Source organism: Oculina patagonica, chromosome 7 (assembly GCF_052425735.1).
Source record: "Oculina patagonica isolate OP01 chromosome 7, crgOcupat, whole genome shotgun sequence".
In the NCBI taxonomy this organism is placed as follows: Eukaryota; Metazoa; Cnidaria; class Anthozoa; order Scleractinia; family Oculinidae; genus Oculina; species Oculina patagonica.
Window position 1 is genome coordinate 11,539,952 of NC_135764.1, and position 20,688 is coordinate 11,560,639.

General features: G+C 39.7%; 1 protein-coding gene across 9 annotated transcripts in view; it reads left to right on the forward strand.

Annotated features, from left to right (window-relative positions):
- Positions 1–3,575: 3,575 nt before the first annotated feature.
- The window catches only part of LOC144659411 (uncharacterized), a 56,476-nt gene continuing 39,363 nt past the window's right edge, over positions 3,576–20,688 (forward strand). For 4 of the 9 annotated variants that reach the window (XM_078519834.1, XM_078519826.1, XM_078519836.1 and 1 more), the window contains exons 1-3: positions 7,151–7,279; positions 12,003–12,463; positions 14,700–14,875. The gene's annotated coding sequence lies outside the window, so the exon portion shown is untranslated. Of the gene's footprint in view, positions 3,687–7,150; positions 7,280–11,781; positions 12,464–14,699; positions 14,876–18,917; positions 19,438–20,688 lie in introns of those variants that run through there. The other 5 variants (XM_078519831.1, XM_078519830.1, XM_078519832.1 and 2 more) reach the window with 5 other exon arrangements.

The window sequence follows — 20,688 nt, forward strand, 5'->3', positions numbered from 1 at the left end:
TAAATGCCTTAATGGCCAATGCCCCGAGTATTTGTCCAATACACTGACAAGGGTTAGTGATATTTCTACGAGACAGTCGAGGCATGGAAGCATAACCCTGAGATGCCCGAAATACTCGCGTGAAACCGAGGGAGGAAGGACTTTTGCAGTCACGGCAGTGAAAGAGTGGAATAAGCTCCCTATTAACATTAGATCTAGTCAGAATGTTAAGCTTTTTAAAAATAATTATGTAAATCACCTTAAGGAATCTTACGTAAGTCTCGACCATTTTTTTATTTCTTAAGTTAAACTCTATTTTAGTACTTTGTTTTTAGTCATTTTAATTGTATAATATAATGAACACTAGTTTCTCAGTTTTTAACTGTAAAGTGTTTTTACCCTCGTTAAATAAAGTTATCATTATTAGTAGTAAATTATTATACATTATATCATAACTTTTTATCATAGTTTTATTTATATCTTAGTCTTATATCTTAGTTTTTAATTCAGTTTGCATAGAAGAGCCAATATTTTTGGAATGCAAATAAACCATTATTATTATTATTATTATTATTATTATTACTATTATTATTATTATTATTATTTATTATTATTAGAGGTTTCGTTCTGCTGTGTTATACGAGCCACTGGGTAAATATCATTTATTCAGTGTTTATTAAACATCGTATTTTGCCGATGTCTTCAGTAGGTTTCGAAGTCGCTTGATTTGTGAATAAATGAACTGAGTGAGATCACAGAGTTTACACCGAAATTCCGAAAACTCCGGATGGAAATTCAAATGATACGCGCCATTCTGTTTGGAAAGCTTTAGAAATTATGGACTACTGGACGGGGTAATACGCACTTTTCACTCTTTTTAGCCTTTTCAGCAGTTTTGGCTCTACTTCGTAACTTTTCTTTCTCGCATAATGTTAAATCATGAAAATTTGGGGGAGCTCAGCCCCCCACGTTTTGAATTGGTGTCGAAAATATCGCGAGTGTAGCGTAAAATTGGTTTTTCAAGATATAATACTCTGTCTCTTCAGTGAGTTCAAACATGTTCGAAGTTACTTAGAAGTCTTCGGGAAACTTCGTTTATCTTCGGAAAAGTTCGAAAAATGATCGGAAACGTTCGTATGGTCTTCGAACAACAATCGGAGAATCTTCGGAAATCTTCGGGAGAACCTTAAAGGAACACTGTCACCAGTTTCACTTCAAAAACTCAAGAGCCTAAAGACATACGGAAACTAAGAATAGTGGTCCAATTTTGTTTAAAATCGCCATGCAAGTGTACTAAAGCGATAAACAAGTGATATTGTTGTAATGCCATCAGGAACCTTAGATCTCAACTTGAAAACGTCAGGCTGATTTTTCAAGTTTTGTCCTTGTGGAGTGGGAAAACACCTGAAAATTATTATGACTCCCTTCTTCCTTCATCAACAACTCACTTTTTTTTCTCTATTTTGATGTACTAGGTGCATTCCCTGTACGAGATCGAGACCTATTCGCCATTTTTAGTACTTTTTCCCGAAAAGCATTTAAATCCCCGTAATAAAAGTAGAAAACAGCTACAAGTTGGTCAGAACGACAAGGTCGCATACTAATTTCCATCTCGTTTGATTTATAAAAATTTAAAGAGAGAAAAATCCTATACCAAGAAACCGGGATAGGTACTCTTCGAAATTTTTGATCATCGTGTACCGCTCAGCTCTCGGCAAATTCTTTCCTGATTTCGGCCAAAGTACGTTATGTTCCATTTCCGTTTCAAGATATGGGCCAAGTTTTTTAAAGTAGGATTAAGCTAATCCGGGATTAGCGAGAATTTTGATTTCAATAGCTAGTAACTTCACAGCGATATTTTATGTTTATATTTTTTGTGTTCCAGCTTTATTTTGACGTCGACTAATATCAAACTCCACAAAACATAAGGAATAAACTGAAACATTTTTATTCGAGAGAAATTAAAGCTTTGATCAACTTGTAATCAGGCTGGATTAGTGCCATCGGCTTTCGAACACAAACGTCCGGCAGGGCCCGGTTGCCGATAAAAAAAGATTACGGGTGATTTTCTGAAACAGCTCTCTGCGTTCTAGTGAATGGTTTCAAAGCGTTTTGGCTTTTTAAAGTACATTTTCTCCCGATTTATCCCTATAAGCACGGGAGAAAACTCCTTAGAGCACAGGGGCTTTCTCGAAAGCCCCGAAAACTTTTCGGGCCCGTAAAGCCATTTTAAATTATCTGTATTTTAAAAACAGAGAACTGTATAGGCGTGAAAACTGTTATGAAGGAAACCTCTGTTTTTGTGAAAAATATCATGGAATTAAACAGCTTTGTAATTATAAGGTTTGAGATTTTGCTATAGCTTTTCGGGTGCGAAAACGTTTCGGGACATTCGAGAAGCGGGCCCCTGGGCCCTTAACTACGATATATTTTGAGATCTCGCTGTGAGCGATAAATCGTGTTTATCCTGCCTCGTACCCAGACGCCTCTCTCTTGTTTGGGGACATGGGCGCGCAAGGGAGGAAGGGAAGGCGAAAGGAAGAGAGACGTCTGGCAGATTATGTTTTCAAGATGGCGGAGAGTTTAATGGCGGACGATTACGCAATTTTTAAAAATGAGTTTAGACCCGTTAATTTTGCGTTTTTAGTGGTCCCTCGCGCTTCGCGCTCGTCACCAATCACTCGCGCTTCGCGCTCGCTTTGTTCTCGCTTTGTCGGAGAAAGAAAATCGAGGCGCCTGAGGAGGAGGCAGAAAAACACGTCTATACAACCATAGTTTATAGAGGTAAATGGTTAGGAAGCCTGCAAAGTTCTTTGTTGTATGTTTTTGTTCGCTATTTTGGAGGTTGACCCTGCACAAAACCTGACAAAATACAATAGGTGGTTACGTGTGTTCACGTAGCTAACCAATAGAAACATTGGGATTACGTAATTCATGCATAGTGTATGAGCACAAAACAAAAGATGTGCAGGGTCGTGGACCTTCCAACATAAATCAAGGCCTCTTTGTTTGCTCCTTTGATGTTTGCCGGGCTTCCTAACCATTTCCCTCTATTAACTATGACGCGACTCTGCAAAATTCGGCAAGGTATTCGGGCGGAGTGTCAACCTCGAGGTCGGCGGAGTGTGGGGAGATGTTATAAAAGAGAAATAAACATTTACAACTGTTAATAACTAAATAATTGTGAATAACTGTACGTAACTATGTAACTCTTTCTAAGCCCTAATCGAATAACTGCATGAAAAGGAAAGAATAAAATTACAAAAATACGCCGGTTGTCAAGGTGACGAAGGCCTTTAAAGCTACAGGGGGCTGTATAATTTACTCAGGAGTGTTAGATAAATATTTTGTCAACTAAAACTGAAGATGAAGAGCACTAAGATATCTATTTTTCTTTTCGAAAAGAAGACAGCTCAAATATCTCTTCTTGACGACTGCCTACCAAACAGAATCTTCACAATTTCATGAATTAATGTCCAAATGCCCCGCGTGACACGCACGTGGGACGTGCGTCACGCAAGTACCATTCAATAGGTGCTTTACGTAAGCGACATCCTTTGTGTCTGGTCGGAAAAATCCAGACAGTGTAATATCGAATGCAAAATGCTTTCAAATTTCTTCCTTCGCGAGGGCGGAATGGATTACGTTGGATTTTCACCGTGTAAAGTCTGGCTAATGCTGAATTTTCCGTTGTTATGGTAAGGTAAGTTTCTTTTGCGATGTCTATTTCAAAATGTAAGTTTCAGACCAAGATAGTATTTGTAATTTACGCTGAGTCATTAAGATTATAGCGCCCAAACCCGTAACGAATTGAAAGATATTTTGAGTTAATGCCGTTTCATTTCTGTGCTTCTTTTAGCAAAAAAATGCGATCACAATTTTAATGTTTCTACTCGTTTTGCTGTTTGAGTTTTTAACACTCAAACGCACGACGCGTTCTTTCGATTGCATCAGTATTAAAGATAAACGAATATATTGTACCTACGACATCCATTGATCAGACAAAGACTCGATTTCTGCTTTGCACAGTTGTTTGTATTTTAAATATTTAGCGGTGGCAAAATTTTCTATGGATTGATGGTTTTCACTGACAATTTACGAAGCAACTAAATTGTTGGTTTCGGGCGCTGCCACACGAGAATATACAAGCTAACAATGAAATTTAAATCTTGAAATATTCCACTTCCAAAAGTCTCAAGATGCCGTTCGATCGCTGCTCGACTTTACGCCTACATTTGGCAAGCGGATTTTTTCTTCTTTCGTGCAGTTTTGACTTCGCATTTCGTATCTCTATTTTTTGATTTACTAATGATGTGTAGTCGGATCATACATCAATGTATAAAAGTATTAATTCACGCCGAATTCTCAAACAGAACGAATAGGGAACTTTATAACTGGTCGAGAATTAACTATTTAATATTTTTATTGTCCGAGGACGGTCTTCTGCATGTTACATAAACACCTCAGAATTTTGGAAAGTTTCGCTCTCACAACGTGCGAGAAGATGACATCCTGCTAAGCAATATTCAAAGCAATTTTAATTTAAGTGTGATGTCAAAATCGCTATCTATCATTCGATTGTTTGTAGAGTCGTAGAATTAAATAATCGTTTTCACATGGAAATTTCTCGTTGTAAACCATTGCAGTGCATTAACTGTTTTCGCAACTAAATCAGCGATCTGTGAACACTGAAAGAATTGTCTGTTTGAGACAACATTTTTTCCTCTTTCTTAGAACTCCAATTTGAACAGGAATTTTAACTGATTGCCAGAAAATTACTGTACTTCCTTGTTCGGTCAATATCGATTGTTTGAATTCTCGGTAGAAGAACTAAATAACCGTGAGTGAAAGTAAGATTATTTTCAGATTTCCAAAGCGTCTCAGTTATTATTTTATTCCAAAGAAGTCATCAATCACATTCTAAAGGAACATACTAGTATGTTGTGTCTGATCAATTGTCAAAATTTCATCGAAGCAGCTCAATTACAAAGCGTATAACTTTATAGGATATACCCAGGATTAATAGTCAGGTCTGATTCGGTGGCGAAAAAGGACACAGGAAATTATTAAGAGTTTTTAATACTGCCAAGTGTCAAATTGAAACGTTTTCGTCAAAATGCACTATGTTGGACGAATACATTTTATCGTTTTATTACGACCTCTAATAGGTTTAATATCTGATTGCCTAGCCGGTACATCGAGCAGGAAGTTTAACAACAAAGATTTATTTTCATCGTTTGGCCAGCCTTTCGTTATGGCGACGAATATGACAAGGGCGGTATTTTTTTCAAGTTTGCCATCGGCTGGATGAAATAAAATCCTTAAAACGTTTTCATTCTTCCACAGGGAACATTTCATGTGCTGAAAACTAACTTCAGTTTTGACAGTGTTTCCTTTTAGTAGGTTATTACCAAGTGCTTTAAGTTTTGATAATGTTTATAAACCATTTCAAACCGTATGGTATAAGGAAAACGTTGACAGGCAAGTGCTGTCAGCTGAGCAGGCAAATGGAACTTTATAAATCCAAAAGCTCAGTCAGTGATGATTTTAGAATAGAATATCATGCAAACATCAGATGTTTTCAGGTACTAACTTAGAAAACCCTTTGTGCCTAGCTCAAAACCCGTATGGGTCAAATTTCTGCAATTCAGTGCAATACGTTAAATGTTGAGCTGAGAGAAATAGCGTTTCCTTTTACTTTAAGCTAAGACATTCGCCAAGCCCGGCAAAATTGCTAATAGTTGATTTAGTTAGCACTGAAGCAGCTAAAACATTGAAAAGAATTAACTTATGAAATTAAAAATGCAAAATCAATTAGAAATTCTCATCGATAGATAATCTGGAGAATATTTTGAAAATTAAACAGTAGTGTCTCGTGACACGCCTCGTCGATCGAACCGTCCGATAAACCACACTTCTATATACGTATTGAATGTTTGATTACTGATTTAGAAGTGTTAATACCGGTTGAGAACATTGAGCACCATAGCTGATGGCAATTATCGTCAATTTAACGAAAAGTTCGATCTAACGGTTGTACAGTTCTAGCTAATTCTGCTTCGATTGTCATGAGGTCATGATCGACCTCGATGCGAAGTTGGCCTGGTAGCTTAGCCTAATCGGACGACAATCAGACTCTTCTCCAGTCCTTTGCTTCAATTGAGGAGTAAAGGAGTTGGAACATGTAAATTATCTTTCAAAATGACAAATGCTTAGCAGTGTTTTTCAATCTGTACAAGGTGGCTTCAACTGTTTAAGCCTACATCTGTGGGAGATACTTGTGTGTGTGACGATTCAAATGGCACTACTATGCAGTCAATCTCGTTCCCAGGGATTTTCCCTCACCTTGGAGCCCTGGGAACGAGGTTGACTATGCAGTAATTTCACATACTATTGTTGTAATTAAATATGCTGTACAAGGTGGTTCTTCCTTTTTTCTGCACATAAAAACCCAGTGTATGACCATTCAAATAACACGTAACGTTGTTGGGCAGTTCTGTTTATTCTGCTGTACAAGTCAAGGTGGTTGTTAATCTTACGTTTGTTGGTTAGAAACCCTACTCTGAATGTGTGACCATCCAAGTGAAAGCTGCTACGTTGTTCTCTTATATGGTACTTTTTTATGCTCCAAAAGATAGTTCTTACCTTTTTTAAGCCTGTGGATAAAATCTCAGTATGTTGATTGTGTCAGAAAATTAAAAAAAAAATGTCAAAACTAAGTTGGAAAAAGTTATGTTGTTGTCTAAACATTCTGACACAGTGAACATGCTGAGGGCATTTTTCATTCTCTGAAACTTTCAGCAGGTATTGGGTTTAGGATAAAATCCCAGTGTGTGATCATTGAAACACTGGGTTTTAACCATTTATAACAACATTTCGAAAATCTCGGTTGGAATTCCGTTTGGGAAGAGCGTGTTCCATTTAGGAGTAAGTCTCATTCGTTCACAGGCTCCTCTGTTCAGTTTTCTGTTAAGAAATCTATTTTTCTTTTCGAAAAGAAGACAGCTCAAATATCTCTTCTTGACGACTGCCTACCAAACGAAATCTACACAATTTCATGAATTTATGTCCAAACGCCCCGCGTGACACGCACGTGGGACATGCGTCACGCAAGTACCATTCAATAGGTGCTTTACGTAAGCGACATCCTTTGTGTCTGGTCGGAAAAATCCAGACAGTGTATTATCGAATGCAAAATGCTTTCAAATTTCTTCCCTCGCGAGGGCGGAATGGATTACGTTGGATTTTCACCGTGTGAAGTCTGGCTAATGCTGAATTTTCCGTTGTTATGGTTAGGTAAGTTTCTTTTGCGATGTCTGTTTCAAAATGTAAGTTTCAGACCAAGAGAGTATTTTCGAAATTACGCTGAGTCATTAAAGTTTATAGCGCCGAAACCCGTAACGAATTGAAAGATATTTTGCGTTGATGCCGTTTCATTTCTGTGCTTCTTTTAGAAAAAAAATGCAATCATGTGTTTGGTGTTTCTACTCGTTTTGCTGGTCGAGTTTTTAACACTCAAACGCACGACGCGTTTTTTCGATTGCATCAGTATTAAAGATAAACGAATATATTGTACCTACGACAACCATTGATCAGAAAAAGACTCAATTGCGAAAGATCGATTTCTGCTTTGCACAGTTGTTTGTATTTTAAATATTTAGCGGTGGCAAAATTGTCTATGGAGTGATGGTTTTCACTGACAATTTACGAAGCAACTAAATTGTTGGTTTAGCTTGGTTTCGGGCGCTGCCACACGAGAATATACAAGCTAACAATAAAATTTAAATCTTGAAATATTCCACTTCCAAAAGTCTCATCAGGATGCCGTTCGATCGCTGCTCGACTTTACGCCTACATTTGGCAAGCAGATTTTTTCTTCTTTCGTGCAGTTTTGACTTCGCATACCGTATCTCTATTTTTTGATTTACTATGTGTAGTCGGATCATACATCAATGTATAAAAGTATTATTTCACGCCGAATTCTCAAACAGAACGAATAAATAGGGAACTTTATAACTGGTCGAGAATTAACTATTTAATATTTTTATTGTCCGAGGACGGTTTTCTGCATGTTGCATAAACACCTCAGAATTAAGAAAGTTTCACTCTCACAACGTGCAGGAAAATGACGTCCTGCTAAGCAATATTCAAAGCAATTTTAATTTTAGTGTGATGTCAAAATCGCTATCTATCATTCGATTGTTTGTAGAGTCGTAGAATTAAATAATCGTTTTCACATGGAAATTTCTCGTTGTAAACCATTGCAGTGCATTAACTGTTTTCGCAACTAAATCAGCGATCTGTGAACACTGAAAGAATTGTCTGTTTGAGACGCGGTGACATTTTTTCTTCCTTCTTAGAACGCCATTTGAACAGGAATTTTAAAATTGCCAGAAAATTACAGTACTTCCTTGTTGGGTCAACATTGATTGTTTGAATTCTCGGTAGAAGAACTGAATAACCCTGAGTGTTAAATTATTTTCGGATTTCCAAAGCGTCCCAGTTATTATTTTATTTCAAAAAAGTCATCAATCACATTCTAAAGGGACACACTAGTATGTTGTGTCTGATCAATTGTCAAGATTTCTTCGAAGCAGCTCAATTACAAAGCGTAGAACTTTATAGGATATACCCAGGATTAATAGTCAGGTCTGATTCGGTGGCGAAAGAGGAAGAAAAATATGAAGATTCTTACTTACTGCAAGTGTCAAATTGAAACGTTTTCGTCAAACTGCACTAGCTGTGTTTGACGAATACATTTTATCGTTTTATTGTGACCTCTGATCGGTTTATTATGTGATTGTCTAGCCGGTATATCGTGCAGGAAGTTGGACAACAAAGATTTATTTTCATCGTTTGGCCAGCCTTTCGTTATGGTGACGAATATGACAACAGACAAGGGGAATTTTTTTCAAGTTTGCCATCGACTAGCCTGCGTTGCAGACGAACAAAACCCCCGTATATAGACGGACTATACCGGGGTTTTGTTCGTCTGCAACGCAGGCTAGCCATCGGCTCGATAAAATAAAATCCTTAAAACGTTTTCATTCTTCCGCAGGGAACACTTCATGCACTGAAAACTGACTTCAGCATGTTCAGTTTTTTAAAGGGTTCCCTTTTAGTAGGTTATTACGAAGTGTTTTAAGTTTTATAATGTTTATAAACCATTTCAAACCGTATGGTATAAGGAAAACGTTGCCAGACAAGGGCTGCCTGAGCAGGCAAATAGTACTTTATATATCCAAAAACTCAGTGATAATCTAAGAATATCAAACATCGGATTTTTTTAATATACTGGTACTACCCTAGAGAACCCAGTGTGCCTTGCTCAATTGTTTGAAAATCCTGTACGAGTGTGAATTTCGCGTATGGGTCAAATTTCTGCAATTCAGTGCAGTGCATTAAATGTTGAGCTGAGAGAAACAGCGTTTCCTTTCACAATCAAGACATTCGCCAAGGACAGAAAAATATGTTTTACTTATGACATTAATTAAAATGCAAGACGAGTTTGAGATTCTTATCGATACTGAGATAATCTGGAGAATACTTTGAAAATTAAACAGTGTATCATGACACGCCTCTTCGATCGAACCTTCTGATAAACCTCACTTCTATAAACGTATTGGATGTGTGATTTAGATGTGTTTGTACCAGTTGAGAACCTTGATCTCCATAGCTGGCGACAATCGTAAAAAAAAAACGATCTAAACAACGGTTGTACAATTCTAGCTAATTTTGCTTCGATGGTCATGAGTTTAGTATATGGTCCGGCCATGTTCAACCTCGACGGCGTGGAAGCTTAGCCTAATCAGACTATTCTCCATTCCTTTGCACCATTCCCTTGAACCTGTAAACTATCTTTCAGAATGAAAAATGCTTAGCAGTACTTTCAAGTGGTGTCTTTCAATGCTTTACAGTGTGGCTTCAACTGCTTAAGTCTAGATCTGTGGAAGAAAGCCTAGTGTCGACTAGGGTGTGTGACGATTCAAATGAACCTTCTATGCAGTCAACCTCGTTCCAGGGCTTTTCACTTGGAGCCCTGGGAACGAGGTTGACTGTGCAGTAATTTCACATACTATTGTTGTAATTAAATATACTGTATGAGGTGGTTCTACCTTTTTTCTGCACATAAACCCCCCAGTGTGTAACTATTCAAATGAATAACACATAACGCTGTTGGGCAGTTCTGTTTATTCCGCTGTAGAAGGTGGTTGTTACTCTTACATATGTTGGTTAGAAACCTTACTCTACATGTGCGACCATTCAAGAAAAAGCTGCTAAGTAGTTCTCTCATATGGTACTTTTTTTATGCTCCAAAAGATGGTTCTTACTTTTTTTTAAGCCTGTGGATAAAATCCCAGCATGTTCTTTGTTTCAGAATATTTAGACAACAAGTGTCAACACTAAGTTGGAAAAAGTTATGTTGTTGTCTAAACATTCCGACACAGTGAACATACTGAGGGAATTTTTCATTCTCTATATACTGAAACTTTCAGCAGGTACTGGGTTTAGGATAAAATCCCAGTGTGTGATCATTGAAACACAGGGTGTTAAGCATTTACAAAAAAATTTCGAAAATCTCGGTTGGGAATTTCCGTTTGGGAAGAGCGTGTTCCATTTAGACGTAAGTCTCATTCGTTCACAGGCTCTTCTGTCTGTTCAGTTTCTGTTGCTCTGAATGTTTTCTCAAATCCTCCGCGACATATGTTGGTTATGTTGATGTTGCATGAAATTTTGAAGTTTTCTGTTGACGAGGAAAGTTTGATATATTCAGGAGATGATAATTAATATCCCTACAGCTGCTGCAACTTTCATGAGACGCGACCTGTGCCAAAATCAACGCTATTTTGAATGTTCGTTGTCAGTATATTCAATCGATGAGTTTACTTGTACTTGCTCAAAGAAAGCTTGGCATCAGGCACAAATTGCACCTACCATTGATCTTGATGCAGTAAATTCTTTAGATCTGCTGCAAGTACGTGACAGATTGAGCACTCGTTTAAACCCTGAAAACTCGCAATCAAAGAACCGACATACTTCATACTATTCGCGCATATTTGATCAATGAATTTAACTGTACTTGCTCAAAAAAAGCTTGACTTCAGGCACAAATTGCACCTACCATTTACATGATCTTGATGCAATTTAGCCAGTTTATTTCGGAACTTTTTCAGTGGAAAAGAGTCGTGTGCCATTAACATCCGATCCGGAATTTCCTGAATTTTTTTTGTAAATGGTAAACACCTAGAGGCTACTGTTTATTATCATTAACAACATTCTCGTCCCCAGAGTTCACGATCCTTCTGGTCTGCGCCAGAGCTGGACAGAGGTCTCCATTCCTCGCGCAGACCAGAAGGATCGTGGGCTCTGGAGACTGGAATGCATTTACAAGAATGAGGTTCCCTATCGTTGTCACTTGACGTTTTTTGACTAAATTTTGACAACTTTCTGAAGGCTTTATTTTTAACTGGCCAATTAAAGTGCAAGAACAGCGAGAGGCGAAATTGCCCAGCCACGAGGTTGGGAGTTGTCAAGCTCCATGTTCGCTCTCTGACAATTGTCAACTCCGCAATCAAAAGTTTTCAAAAAGTTGTCAAAAATTCGTCAAAACTTTGTCAAGGGGAAACGGGACGGTGCACGCACTGTAAGGCCTGTAAACGTGCAGTTCTTTTAAAATTTAATACTTGTTGAGATTGGGAGTAACGGAAAAATGCGAGAGTATCAAATAAATGCTAACAAACCAAGTAAAGCTAGGAAAACTAACATTTAAAAAAAAATTATGGCGTTGTGTGGGTTAGGGACACATTCTATGAATAAAAGCTGGAGGTCACTTCTTATCTAAACTGCTCACTTCAGCGCTAACTAACTGCATTTTGTTTATTCTGTTTTGAAATTTATACAGTACATAACGTAAAATGATTTTACATTCGTTCCCAATTTCATTCCCAGCTCATGAACTATCAATTGATGCAAAGCCTCCCTCCCTTTTCTCGAAAATTATAAAAACTCGTTTTCTTTTTCAGACAGGTTGGACATTCGCCATAAAGTTTTGCAAAGTGCATCATGCCATTAGAAACAGTGGACACACATGCAACTGCAGACTGCAGTGCAAGCCGCAGAATGGAAAACTTCCTTTGGACATACAAACCGCAAAGAAGTTGATAGTGGTACTATCAACAATGTAACAAAAGTTGTCAGGCTTTGGTCAAGCTCCTTCTTCATAACCCGGTCAATTTCTCTGCGTGTTCTGTTTTGCCGTTTTGCCGATGAATAGCTGACTAAGCTGAAATGCAGATATTCCCAGGCTCGCAAGCTAAGGTCATGTCCTCACTCCTGACTGACAAAATTGAAGCATCGTATAAGCAGGTGCATCCAAATGTGTTGGCGAGCTCTCCAGTGCCTGTCGTTTGTATACACATCAAACAAGATGAGCTACACTAAACAGCAAAGCCGGAATAGCAAGGGGATTCTGTGAATGTCAACGGTAAGTACAGTTCCACCAAATGTTCTAACTTAAATTCTCTTTAACGGTCTACGTACGTTTCTTGTTGGGATACTAGAAGGAAACTAAATGTTAATTAAACTTAACATGTAAGTGTTTAGGCTCGATTTCCGCTGCTCTCTCACGTCTGGTCTTAATTCCGGCCTCGCCTTCGAGGGAAGGAGCGAGAGCTCCTTTCCCCATCAGTGGCTGGGAATTGAACAACCTCGTTGCCAGGGTCTCTCTCTCCCCCGTCCCCAAGAAGAGAGTGAGAGGGGGCGGGGAGAGAGAGACCCTGGGAACGAGGTTGGTTGTTCGAAAGTCAATAAACACTAACCCATGCAGGATTAAGGGCCTGTTTACATGGAGGGAGGGTGCCCCTGCTAACCGAGTTACCCGGCTAGAAGGGATGAAACATAGCCCGCCTTTACATGCAGAATTCACAGCCCTTCTACCCGAGATGAGACAGCTTCATTGAAGCGTGTCACGGCGGGGGAAAACATTGTAGCTCCAAATGATTGAAGAAAAATATGACTTTTTACTGAATAATCAAGGCTTTTCGTCTTCAAACTTATTTTAATTTGATGTACAAGTTCTTAGAAATTTACTGCGTTCATTTTTGACGAAATTCAATCGAAATTCAACAGTATTTGGCCGCTAAATTGAAATTAAATTTGTTGTGTCGTGAATTAGGATAATCATTCCCACGAAAATTTCGAATTAATTAGCTGTTGCTCAAAGAAATATTTCCAGCCGACTGATAAAACTAATTTTGATCAAATAGCACTGTTTGGGTCCAGAATTTATACATTTTATGCCATTAACTTCAAATTTAGTTTAAAAACACGCGCGAAAACTTATCCCGGCAAGCCGGGATAGCTCGGGCATAACCGTTTACATGGCAAAAAGCTATCCCGCCTAGAAGGGTGCCCCGGGCAAGTAGACCGAGTGCCCCGGCAAGGCGGGTTACCCTTCTAGCATGTAAAGGTTTCAATACATTTTCTTAGGAAACGTATGAAAAGTTGGCTCGCCCAGGGTAGCTCGGTTAGCCGGGTAACTCGGTTAGCCGGGGCACCCGCCTTCCATGTAAACAGGCCCTAAAAGTTAATCGAGGGTTCAGTTTTATCTTGTATAAAAGTGTTTTTATTGCTTTATGTTTTGTGGAGTTTGAGATTGGTCCACGTCAAAACTAGAGGGCGGAAAATATAAACAGAACACCTCACTGAAAACTGAAATCAAAATTCACGCTAGTCCTGAATTAGCTTAATCGTGCTTTGAACAACCCGGTCTAGCTCTTTTATATTGTCGTGGTTTTCACGTCTGTGATATGGTGCTTAGAAGTAATATTGTGGTAAGCCGGTTAACGTAAGGGATAGCTACTTTCCACCTGTTAGAACAGCCTATGTGGGCATATGTTCGCATTGGACCGGTCCGAGACCGTACTGGATCAGGTCAGTAGGTCAGTTTACTCTAGACCGCTCCTTTTACAAGGACCGGTTCACACTGGACCGGACCGCTACCAGATCAATGCAAGCGAATCAGCTCTTTCTATCATGCAGTTGTTCCTGCACAGAATGAGCGAATCGGTCTCAGACCGGATCCATTTGGGACAGGTTCCGTTTAAACATAGCCAAAATTTTCTAGGTGTTCACACAAGGCTTTCCAGTTTGGGACAGAAATGGTCGGACCGGATCCGTACAGACGCTACGGATAGCAAGTGAACGAAAGGCCTATCTGGTCCGATTTTTGGACGGGATGTATTTGGTACGGGTGTAGGTCCCGTGTAAAGATAGCCTACTTCGATCCTAATCCAGCGCAACACATGATTAATAAGTAAATCTAATGTTACAAGAGGTCTGAAAGTGAAAGGTTCGATAAGATCTCGTCGATAGCACCTGAATCAATGGAATTCATCGAGAGTTGGAGCCGGTTGAGAATTACAAATCGAGTTTTCTTTCATTCTTAGCGAGCGCAGGCCAAACGAGAAAAGCCTATGCTAATTTTCAAGAAAACGTTGAGCCGATCTATTCAAATTTGATGAGGGCACACCAGTCTCAATCAAGGCGTTTGTCCTAGGCTTGAATCGCCAATCGGAAAATGGTATCACTTGTTCTTCCTCTAAACAGAAAATTTCCGAGTAATGAAATTCTTTTTTCCCCGACACAAGTAAAAATATAGTCGTAGGAGTTAAAACAACGTATTAAGAGACTGAATAAAGCCGTTCGTTCTTTCTACACAGACTGCCTTACTGATCAGGATACACATGCATGCATGGGCAATCATGGTACGTATGGGAAAGCAATTGCTGTGTCCCTGGGCACGGTTATACACTCAGGGAGAGTCCTAAGATCAGAAGATGCTGACGATACCAGAAACCTTGTTGCAGCTTAAAGATTCGCCGGCTTGTAGGAAAAGGTAAGATTCTCTTTTAGAATGAACATTGTACGCAAAGAAACCACATGTTGACTCCTGAAATTAAGGACCATTCTCTTCCCCAGAGCTTCTCGTTTAGAAATGTCGTAACAAAAAGAAAGTAAAGCATTGGAAACGAGAATGATTAGAAGTACAGGTACCTCTTACGAGGAGAATTACTGATGTTATATATAATTACTTCATTCTAGAGCAGTTTTCAATGGGGTGTTGTAGAACCAAAATCAAAGTCATCACTCTGGTCAATTAGAAAAGGAGTAAGCAATCCAGTGATCCAATCAAAACTCGACGCAAGTGTATGTAGCCACCGCAAAGCGCGGGAAAACTTGCGTAAGCGAATCACGACAGCTTTTGGTTTTACTTATGATTAGATGAAAAAGTGGCGGGAGTGTTTTAGCCAATCACTCAGCCTAGTAATACAAAACCAAGCAAACCGACACCCAAATGAAAACCGCTCACTACAAATGAACTATACTATTGCGCGCAAACATTACAGAACTGGACAGACGGTCCAGCGTAGAAATTGCGCACAATGTTGCAACGTGTTTCCAGGGCTGTACGCGTGTCCCCTATCAACAACATTGCGCACAACTATTTGCTGCCTTCTGCCTATTCAACCTTAAATCCAAACACGACGATAGGTTTCTTTGTTTGACTTTCACCTTTTTGGTAATGTAATTGTAAACATCAGAACTTACTTCCCGCGTGAGCATTGCTGCGCAGAATGTTGTGTCCGGTCCTTAATTTATCCCTTCTTACAATGCAATGCAAGGCAACACAACACAACACAAGAAAAGAGAAGACAATGTAATGCAATGCAATGCAATGTAATGCAAGACAACACAACACAACACAAGAGAAGACAATGTGATGCAATGCAATGCAATGCAAGACAACACAACACAACACAAGAGAAGAGAAGACAGTGTAATGCAATGCAATGTAATGCAAGACAACACAAGACAAGACAATCCAATGCAATGCATGTCTTCTTCCTAACTGAAGACAAGACAGTGTAATACAATGCAATGTAATGTAATGCAAAACAATAGAAGACAAGAGGAGTGGAGACGAGGCGAGACAACACAACACAACACAAGACAATGCAATGCATGTCTTTCTTCTTCCTTATTGAAGTTTTGAACAATCATGCATGATTCTATAACAACAAACAAACAAAAACAAATTAAATAGAAAAAGCCCTCCGGTCCTAATTTTACCGTCGCAATTCTACGTTTTTGCACTGGCTGTTCAGTTGTGTAGACTGAATACTGCTTTACGTAATATTTATATCAGTATATCCTCCGCTATTCGTCCGACACCGCGTCGATGCGTAGTTGCTATTTATTGTTATCTGCGGATAGGCTAAAGCTAAATTGGTTTTCTATTTGAGGCTTTGCTCTTAAAGAATCCGCGTCATTAAAAATACCACAATCACTGGAGGACTCGGTTTAATTTCTTTTGTCGCCGCGTCATTTACAAAGCCACAATTAACTCGCGTGTTTATACGCACGCTAGTAAGTCATCAGTGCGTACCCAGCGAGCAGGAGGCGGTTTCCGCCACTCCCTTTTAAATGGAAACCTCTCATCGCATGAGGGGCGGTTCCATCCACCTCCTCTCGATCGAAACTTCTGCTCACGGACATACCATATAGAAGTCTATTTTAGGGTTAAATTTTAAATCACAGCTATTAGGTAATTACCGTACGTTTTGCTTTGGCGGCAACTCATCGGAGATTACGAAAACATTTGGTTCAACACTTATTTTTGATTGGACTGATATGAGGCGATCAAGGCTCAGTGGCTTGGTATCGCTAAAACTTTTTTTCGATGACGAATTTTGGAACAGCTAAAACTAAATTTTCAACGCCTAACGCCCAACGACTTTCTTTTTTTGGGGGGGGGGGGTGGGGGCTGGGAGGCAAGTTGCGCGGAGTGGGGGAGAGCGTTGCGTGACATCCCAAAAATCGGCTGCAAAGGAGACTATACCATCCAGTTCTTGTAATTTTCAAATCAAACGTGTGTATGAGGTTTTTCTCTTCTTAATCTTCCCATACTCCGGTAGCGAGGTGCCACTTTGTCGATAATTGCGGGCTCAGACAATACTTGGAAAAGCTGATATTAAAGGACCGAAGATACCAGTCAGGGATGTAACGTGAAGTTTCGTTGCTTCGCTCGGAAGACGTCGTAAAACGAAGAGCGATCGATCGTGCTTCGTCTCTTTCCGACGAAGGCACGGTACGTAACGAAGCATATGGAAAGTGATCGAAGATATATGTGGGCAGAGGGCAAGAGTGATCAGATAACAAAACTACAGCGGAAACCCAAAAAATGTTTCGCCAACGCCGCGCATTTCGTCGACGGCCAATGGCATTATTTCGCCGACGACAAGTTATGACCTGATGGCTGAAATATAAACTGCATAAAAACATGCAAGAGATCTACGATTTTCCTCACCCCAGTGGCCGTGAAAGAGGTTTACAGTCCCAGATGCAAAACTGTTGAGAAACATGCACCTTTGGCAAATCGACCATATATGTGAAATGCGCCCAATACATTAGAGCTAACTCTCCTCTGCCACAAGTGTTGTTTCCTGGGACAAGGTTGCAAAGTAGCACAGTACAGATCTGGGATACCCTCCCCCCCCCCCCCCCCCCCCCCCCCCACCCACCACCTCTTCTGCACAGACACACATACACGCACACACCTCCCCTGCTGGAGAAAAAGAGAGGTGAATAAAAATAAAGCAAATGATCAACTACCACCAAATTAATAATAGGACGGAAAGCTCATCTGCACAATGTACAATTTCTACACCACCACCAGACCCACCACCTCTTCTCTGTTCGTAGGACACACCTTCACACACGAAGCAATACACGAAGCGAATTCAGCGAAAAAAGCCTGCACCGATGATCCGATCTAAAAAGTCTGCAACAATGGGAACACGAGCTGAAACACTAGTGAACGCAAATGGAACACGAGCGAACACGAATCAACACGTGTTCCCACGAATGGAACAACAACCATCAAGTCTCGAAATAAATTCCAAAGTATTTAAAGAAGCTTACACGCAGTTGTTTACCTTTCACTAATTATTCAAGCCGGTTATAAATGTTCCGTCGGCGCCTGTTGAGAAACCTTTGAAGTGGTCACGCTTCACTGCACTTGGACAGTGGCCATCTTGGGACTCAGACAGACACCTTCATTAGCCAATCGACTAGTCAATTCACAACTCCGAAACGCAAACGCTTGTGTCCAGAACGTTCACACGCTTCAGATGACGAAGTCTCTCTTCGTTTCCCGTCGAGATTCTGTACTGTAATACCACGAGCAGCTACCATTGGGACGAAGGCTTGAAATAGCTCGCATTCCAGCTTAAAGGGTCTGGTTACACATTAATTGTATTGCGGCATTCCAGGCATAATTCACCGTTGTTGTTTGTCCCATTCAAAGGTCAACTAAATTAAGTTCAACTCAACTTCAAGGCCATTCACGGCCCTCTTATTGTTTCCTTTGCCGCAAAATTTGCTTCAAAAGTCACATGAAATGTTGTTCGCCTTTAATGCGATTGAGTTTGAAATAATAATTCCCGCCTCCGCAAAATTATTAATCACTTTATCACGTCTCATATTTTTTTAACACTTGAATTTTAAAAATGTAGTAGTAGAGAAGTTCCTGAAAATAAATCTTGATCACTTGCTTAATGATGTTTTTAAATGTTTTCTTTTTCTATTCCACCAAACTTCCCCTTTTTAAGTAGCACTTGATAAATTCCTAGGGGTAAACTATTATTTAGTTCTCTGCTACAAGAATTCCGCATTTTATACTTGCTACGCCTGAATTTTTCACCGTTGAAGTCACAGGAGTTTCTAACGCAAGAATTTTAGATCTGCGCACGTGACGTCCTTTTTAAAAACTAAAATCATTTACTAAATAAAATCCGAAATCATTTAAGTATAATCACAAAAAAAATGTTTATTTTTAATTTAATAGCTCGTTAACCTAAGAGTACCTAAGGGGGCTGTTGGAACGATTGTTCCTGCTTATAAAATTAAATGTCATTATTAATGTTTGCAAAATATCAGGGTTATTTTTACATTTATCGATCGATTATTTGTACTTCAACCTCAATTGCAGAACAGTGATCACGAGTCAATATCAGTTTGTATTAGAATTATCAAACGTAAACGCTTGCATGTCAAAAATAAGTGCATTTGTTTTACCCTTGTGAGACTTGATTTGCGCCGGGACATTAAAAAGGTCTTCCTATCATTAATAATATTTAAGCGGGCTTTAAATTTACGTCCATTTCAATGAAATCGATCACTACATGTTTTCCACTCCAGAGAGCACGTGTTTTTCGGTGGCTTTCTGCGCATGCCTACATGATACCTTGTTGGTCATTCATCGATCAATGAGGGAATTTTGTAGCGAAGAGCGCTAACCGCCTTTGCCAAGCTCTGCAACTTGTACGCTTATCGTTGAGTTGGAAGACTGCCGCCAGGTTTTGCTGTGATTCTACATTAGGTAGAGTGCTAGTACAGGTAAACAAATATCTTACTGTTGAATTCCACAAGTGTAGTCGTGCCAATAACATATTGCGTGAGGGTTGGCATAGGTTATTTTTTCGGCTCGCTTTTAAGCCCTGTCCGTTAAGGTAGCACCGAACGTTTGGTTGGTTTAAAATCCTCGATTTAATATCTTTTTTCGGGGACCAGTTTGCTTTTGCTAGCCACACTAAACAGCACGTGAAACAAGGGCAATCCGTAGTAGAGCCAGAAGGTGTAGCTACAACTTCAGATGCACCTCTCGTGTTCTCGGGGTTGTGATTCGAAAAATTACATTTTGTTGTGATGCGCTTCCAAGAAAGCTCTCTCGGACTCACGTGTGATTTACGGAGCAGCGTTAGGCTCTTGAGTCCTAATCGCGTGTGTGTTCTTAAAGACATCAACCATTGTTTGAGAGCCTATTAGCGAAAACACGGTAGAATTTTACGTACATGGATCTTGCATGTACAGTGCAAAGTATGTACTTTTCTCACTCGCGCTAACTGCGTGCGTTGTTCTGCGATTACGGTCGCGTCGATGGTGAATGGCGCATACATTGAACTTTACTGATTGAGTTGAACACTGAAGCAACGGCGAGCGCACCGAGAAATACAATCAATTTATTCACTTGGACGCTAACTTTGTTACTCTCATAGCGTGACTTGCATTGTTTATAGCCTTCGGTCAATTTCAGCCTTTTACGCGCGAAAATTGTGGTGATTCTGTTTACGAGCAAGGGGCTTTCTTTAGGTGTTGTTAACAGTGTGTGTTCTTGTAATCACTTTGTGGAGTTTTCCGGATTGAGAACGGTGTTTATGTCGGACAGAAAACACTACTTATGTTCGCCAAATATGATTAGAATGCGGCTACATGAAAAAACAAATATGTTAACCCGAGAGCCCCCTTCAAGTCTTGATCGTTTATTGAAAGGATGTTTTGTGGGCCGCTTCTAAAGCTCTCTGCACTGTTTGTGCACGGCTTTCTCTCTGTGAAGAGCTGATTTTGAGTTTGTTTAGGTAAATTTCGTGGAAATGATAAGCTTGTTTTTGTCACGGTTCTATGGCTCCATTCTTTTGTCCTGTGCTTCTTTACGGTTCAAACCACGCGACAAGCAGATCGACACCAAATAAAGATGTACAAATCAAACTCGAGAGAAAATGTCGTTGGCTAACAACTCGACGAGCTAAGTAAAATACTCCAAAGAAACAAGAGCACTTGTTGCGGCTTTGCTTCTTTTTCATTAACGTC